General features: G+C 42.5%; 1 long non-coding RNA gene across 4 annotated transcripts; it reads right to left on the bottom strand.

Moving 5' to 3' along the window:
- Positions 1-764: 764 nt before the first annotated feature.
- Positions 765-5,221, bottom strand: LOC109762412 (uncharacterized). Of its 4 annotated transcripts, none has more exons than XR_002232740.4 (5): positions 4,751-5,199; positions 2,244-2,324; positions 1,944-2,051; positions 1,782-1,850; positions 765-1,131 (listed from the first exon to the last, which is right to left on the bottom strand). It is a non-coding gene; the product is annotated as an uncharacterized lncRNA (long non-coding RNA). The 4 variants fall into 4 exon arrangements; XR_002232739.4 differs by having other exon boundaries at positions 1,944-2,017; positions 4,751-5,198; XR_012181876.1 differs by having other exon boundaries at positions 1,944-3,750; positions 4,751-5,221.
- Positions 5,222-5,714: the final 493 nt, after the last annotated feature.

A 5,714-nucleotide genomic window follows, 5' to 3' on the forward strand; every position in this document is an offset into this window, starting at 1 on the left:
CAGGCTGCTCGGAAGCGTAAAACCCTACTCCTGCCTTTGGTTTATTGGTGGTGTTTGAACACGAAGTACACGGAGCGCTCCTCCCCGACAAGTGGTGAGGAGGGCAGTTGCATGAATACCTATGCGTGAGAGTTGTAAAGGTTCGAACCCCTTCTAATGTTCCCATGGCCCTCCTTTTATAGGTCAAGGGGTAACCACAGTGGCAAAAAGGTCATTACAAGGCGCGCCAAGAACGCTGTGAGGCCTGCTTCTCCGTGGACTGCCGTCTCGCCCGCTGCTTCAAGAAGCACACATTGGGACACACCCTTAAGTGATGCTGAATCACCTCTCTCGGCACCCCCACCAGCTAGCACTACTAGAAATCCACATTTTACCTAGAGCCATATACCCTAGGTGAAATAGGAAAAACCATAGGGAAAGACTTTACCTTGGGCTTGCCCTAGGTAAAGAACCCTAGGTATAGTATAGTTGGTAAAGACTTCTTCCCCTAGGGTGTATCCAACAAGCTGTAGGGAAAGTTCCTTTACCTAGGGGCACAAGCCCTAGGGAAAGATTTCCATATGGATCCTACATCCCACGTGTATGGTTGTTTACCTACAGCCAAGCCCTAGGGAAAGACTATGGGGCCCCTTTGCACCACATCACCATACTTCCCCTAGAGTTACATACTGTAGGGAAACACCAGCCCCATACATGACATAATTCAAATGTGTAATTTAAATTTAAATTCATAATTCAAATAATCCAAAATGGATTCATAATTATGAAATGAAAATAACATCAAATATATAGATAGATATCAATCGTCACATGCATACAATAGATGCCAAGACATCACCAGCCATCAAATGTTTGACAAAAAATAGGCACGCTGGCCAGAGTTTGCTACATCTAACTGAGTAAACATCTTAATTAGCACCTATATATTGATGTAGGTCAACTAGAGTTTTCTACATCACAAAACATGTTAACTATACATGCACCAAAATGTTACACCAAAACATGTACCACCATGTTAACATCAAGAACCCAACTGGTTACTCAATAGTGACTGGCTGAAAAAGAATCCCCCAAACATCCCTTCATCGTCTGCAACACGAAGACTTGAGGCAACACCATGTTCCTGCCTTCCTGGAAAGTAAGATTTGCAAATTTTCAAAGGCTGGAACATGACAATAAGAAGGAAAAAAATAGAAAGCATAAGGAAAGGATCAAGGTGCCATAGAGTCACTAATTTGTGATGCATTAGTTTGAATCGCGTGAAACTATTCTAGGGTATGTTCATAAAGAACTTTTTGAAACTATTCCAGGAAATAAAAAGGCTAAAGTTAAGTACTTCTCACACCTCTAGTAACCCAGAATCTAACTTAAGTTGTGAGATATTACTTTTACTCTACAGATAATCACAAAAGAAGTGATTATCTTTGTTTCGAAATAAAGTATGAACTACACTCAACTCTGTTGCAATGCAAATTAGTGTGTTACATCAAATCACCAAAGTTCTAAACAGAATTTCCTATTTCCAATAATGAGAACCCAGAAATGCAAAAATTGGTATAAATTTTGGCAGCATAACAACTGTAAATTGGACAACTGGACATACGAAAAGATATTATGATCCCTCCCACATCTCACACAACCCCATTAATCAAATGATCCAGCACCACACAGGTTAGCATCATACATCAAAGAAGCATGCATATTGTCACAAGTATGTGAACATCAAAACGAACAGACCATCACTAGTTGTATCATTTGAGATTAGTTTGAGAAATACATACGTGAAGAGATCTAGGATTTATTTCTTGTTGAGCACACAAAGCTGGTGGTTCTTCGCTATTTTCTAGAATCTGCAAAAGAAGAGTCGGGTTTTAGAAGGAATCCTTATCATGCTTCAAATGTATTTATGTTTGTGTGTTTGCTTGAGATGGATGATTACATACTTGGATAGTAGATCGTTGTGGAGATCCACGAGGAGAAAGTGAATGAGAAGGTGGAACCGGCGGCGGCGGTATTTCTGCAATAGGCACTCTTTGGTTAGTTGCCAAAGTCTGCAATACAAGAAAATTCACATGGTGGTTACTTTCAAATCTAGCAAATTGTAAATGCAACAAACAAGTATTAGAAAAAGGAAAAATATTGCAGAACAAGAAACTACTTATACAAATTAATAAGATATATGTCTTCCCAGCAGGTCGGTCTTCATTATTTGGAATAGCAGCAGGAAGATCTGAAACTCTTACGTATCCATCATAGTGTTCCGAGTAGCAGGCACAGGTTTGATGGCTAGAGAAAGTCGATATGCTTTTCTTCCAATTGTCATCCTGTAATGTGTGATTCTTTAGACAAATAAGATAAAGATAGAAAAGAAGAATTTATAATCAACAAGACAATCATGGTAACCATAATAATAGTAAATAGATAAGTGTTTGTTGCCAAGTCTTCAACCACCTGGATAATTGATTTATAACACACACACACACACAAGATGGATCAGTGAAGCTACTATTTTTGTCATTCATGTACTTGCATAGCTGTGAACAAATTTAACAGATAGACTACATGAAATATTTCCTATTCATTATGTTTAGTGGCTACATTCTGACCACAATTTACATGGTTTAATGGCTCATTCATGTGTTCGGGTGTGTTTGGTTTTGAGCCAAAGCTGGCCTTGCCAAAATATTGGCGTGCCCATGAGTTTTGGCTGCTATTTGGTTGGACACCAAATATTTGGCTTGCCCAACCCAGCCGGCTTTTGCCCATGCATTTCTCACCAATACACGGGCAAGCCGAGGGCAACCAATTCATCCGCCAAAATATTGGCTGCCCACCTGCTAGCTTCACTGTAATATGCTTGGGTGTCATGTTAGCCGGAAAATTAAGTAGCTAGCTCGTATACTTACGCATCCATGGGTCGTATTTTCTCTTTTCACAAAAGAAGGTACCATATTTTCTCGATATGAACAAGGGGTGGAAAGAGTCAGAAATGAATGTATGTTCACATAGGTTGCATGCAATATAAGCCATGAACAATAAAAAATATATGTTTATAGGAGAGGAGAGATCAATATCTCAATCTTGAGTTACAACCAGCAAAAGGACAAAAAAAGAACATTATCACCTAGAGCTTCCGCTCTTATATTTGCACACTTGTGCGTTTGCACATAGGCCAGTAAAGCACATAAGTGATAACCTAAACCTAATCAAAGTCGAACAGTTTGCAAACAGAAATTATACTCTAGTGTAAGAGTTTTCCATTTTTCATTGGCATCACATCAAAATACCTGCAGTTTGCAGTCACCGATAGAAATAATTAAGACCTATGAGTTTACGAAGAAGAGAGCGATTTAATCATATATATAACCAAGCAAAGGAGATGGAGGTACTACAAGTTCCACATAAGACTGCTGGATCTAGCTACATGAATGGCATTGTGGATCTCTGGTAAGCACCACAAAACTTAAATATGTCCATGCTTACACAAACATGCTTGCTAAAAGTATCAGAAAGATGTAAGAATATAATTACCTAATAATTTTTTTTGCTTTTTCACCGTGATTATATGATGCCTACGACATACGAATCAGTTTCTGCATTCTCGTGTTATTGAGTCAAAGTTCAAGACGATATCCCATACAAAGACAGTCACAACGAGCCATCAGACCACACACTAATCTTGATTCCGAATCACTACTTAGAGTTGTGGAATCGCTCAAATAGATGTTCTCATAAGGGCTCTTTAAGAACCTGCAGAAGAAAGGTAGTTTATTATTTACTTTTACCATCTTTTTTTGAACATGTATCTCCTTTCTAAGAGAAAGTACATTATAATCCCACACTTGCTGCGACGCCATGGAGTGGAATAGGTCCACAGAGCACCCACAAACACAATGTCGTGCAGCATCCCCCATCTCATCGGTCCGCCACAGATCCAGGTTCTGTCTTCGCTCTGGAATTTTATTTTACAACTTTGTTTTTCATGGCGGCTGAGTGCTCCTGGCATAGGAGAGGAAAACGGCGGCTGTGGTCGAAGGATAGAGGAAAGACAAAGACATAGGGACCAGCGGAGGTGTGGACTGGACCATGTAAACAGGCCCAGTGTACTAGCCCGATCAACCACCACAAATATAGATGGTTCTGCGGAGCAGCGGCCCATGAAACGGCTTGCGATCTATGCAATCTGACGGCCAGCAATGATGAAGCATTGTGGAGGCTCGTAGGTCACTTAGTTATACTATTTCTTAATTCATGTTAAGACCCCAGATGCTCATTCACTAAAAAAAGAAAAACGAGCTATGCTGATATGTGGCATGTTAACTGGTTACAAACCAAACCTAGAATCAACCATTTTGCCAAAAAAACTGGTAGGAACTACGGTAATGCAAACAACACTACCACATCAAAATTTTGGCAGGGCAAGTTGGGGCACAAACCAAACAACCCCTTCACGCATCTTCATATCAATTGGTTCTTATATTTCCTTTTAAAGCTAGAAATTTATTTTATTCCTTTTAACCTTCCATACACCTTTTATAACCAAGATATTTAAACTGACAATCCCAACTACTGGAGAAGATACTGAACAACGTCTAGGTGTACTGAATAGTACACCACCTGCCACTTGCTTTGGATGCTATATAAGACAAAATCAACATTTCAGAGTTTTGCAAGATATACAGTTACAACTATCCAAACCAGCAATCAAAAAACTATCTAAAACAGAGAGTGAGAGAGATAGAGAGAGAACCTTATGGATGGTAGCAGTGGCGTACAACAGCACGCAAATCCGGTTGTCATTCAATCAGCGGGGGCGGCACCGTCTACCACGGTCAAGGGCGGCAGCACGAGTTGAGGGCGTCGCAGATGGAGTCACCGCCAGTGGCACGACGCCGTCACCCAGCCGACATGGCCAGGGCCACCACGCCCTTCGCGACCATGGTGTGACTAGGTCACCAATGCGGTACAGACGGGGAAATAGAAGTGGAGCGGCGGAACGGGGTGGGCAGGGGAGCGGCCGAGCGGGGCTGGCCTGGGAGCGGCGCAGTGGGGCGGGCCGTGGAGCGGCGGAGCTGGGCGATCCAGGGCGAGGCGCGGATGGTCGGGAGATGAGATCTGAGAGAGGGGAAAGTATTGGTCTGGCGGCGGCACCGCTTGGGACAGGGGCGAGGCGTGAAGGATACACATACGATTTTTTTCCTCTACGCGCCCTTTCTCCCTTCCTTTTCTCACTAGACTATGGCCCCAACCTTTGCGAAATGAAAAAAATGGCGCGAGCGTAGAGCGGGAGGTCAATCTACCTGGGCACACCGGGGCATCTCTTGATGTTTTTTGGGCTTTGATGTTTGTACGTGGCACCACCCTAGGGAAAGCTTAAGCTCCAATTTTTTTTGCTAGATATTCATCTTTCCCTAGAGGCCACTGTTCATAGCTTGTCTATCCCTTGAGTTGGCTGATGAGCTCTAGGTAAAGACCTTGGCTCTAGGTAAAACATAGATTTCTAGTAGTGTGGTTGGGCTCCCATGCGAATATATCTTTGTTTGCGCACAAGAACTTCACCAACGCTTCCTCTTGGTTCGGGTTGAGGCCGGCACCTATGGTAAAGGTGGCTCCTGAGGACCCGTCCTCATCGACCGACACCTGCTTGGTTTCCGCCTTGTCTTGGGTGAACAACTGCTTCTTCTTGGTCAGTGTGGCTTCCTTGGGCTCGGAGG

Source organism: Aegilops tauschii, chromosome 4, assembly GCF_002575655.3.
Source record: "Aegilops tauschii subsp. strangulata cultivar AL8/78 chromosome 4, Aet v6.0, whole genome shotgun sequence".
In the NCBI taxonomy this organism is placed as follows: Eukaryota; Viridiplantae; Streptophyta; class Magnoliopsida; order Poales; family Poaceae; genus Aegilops; species Aegilops tauschii.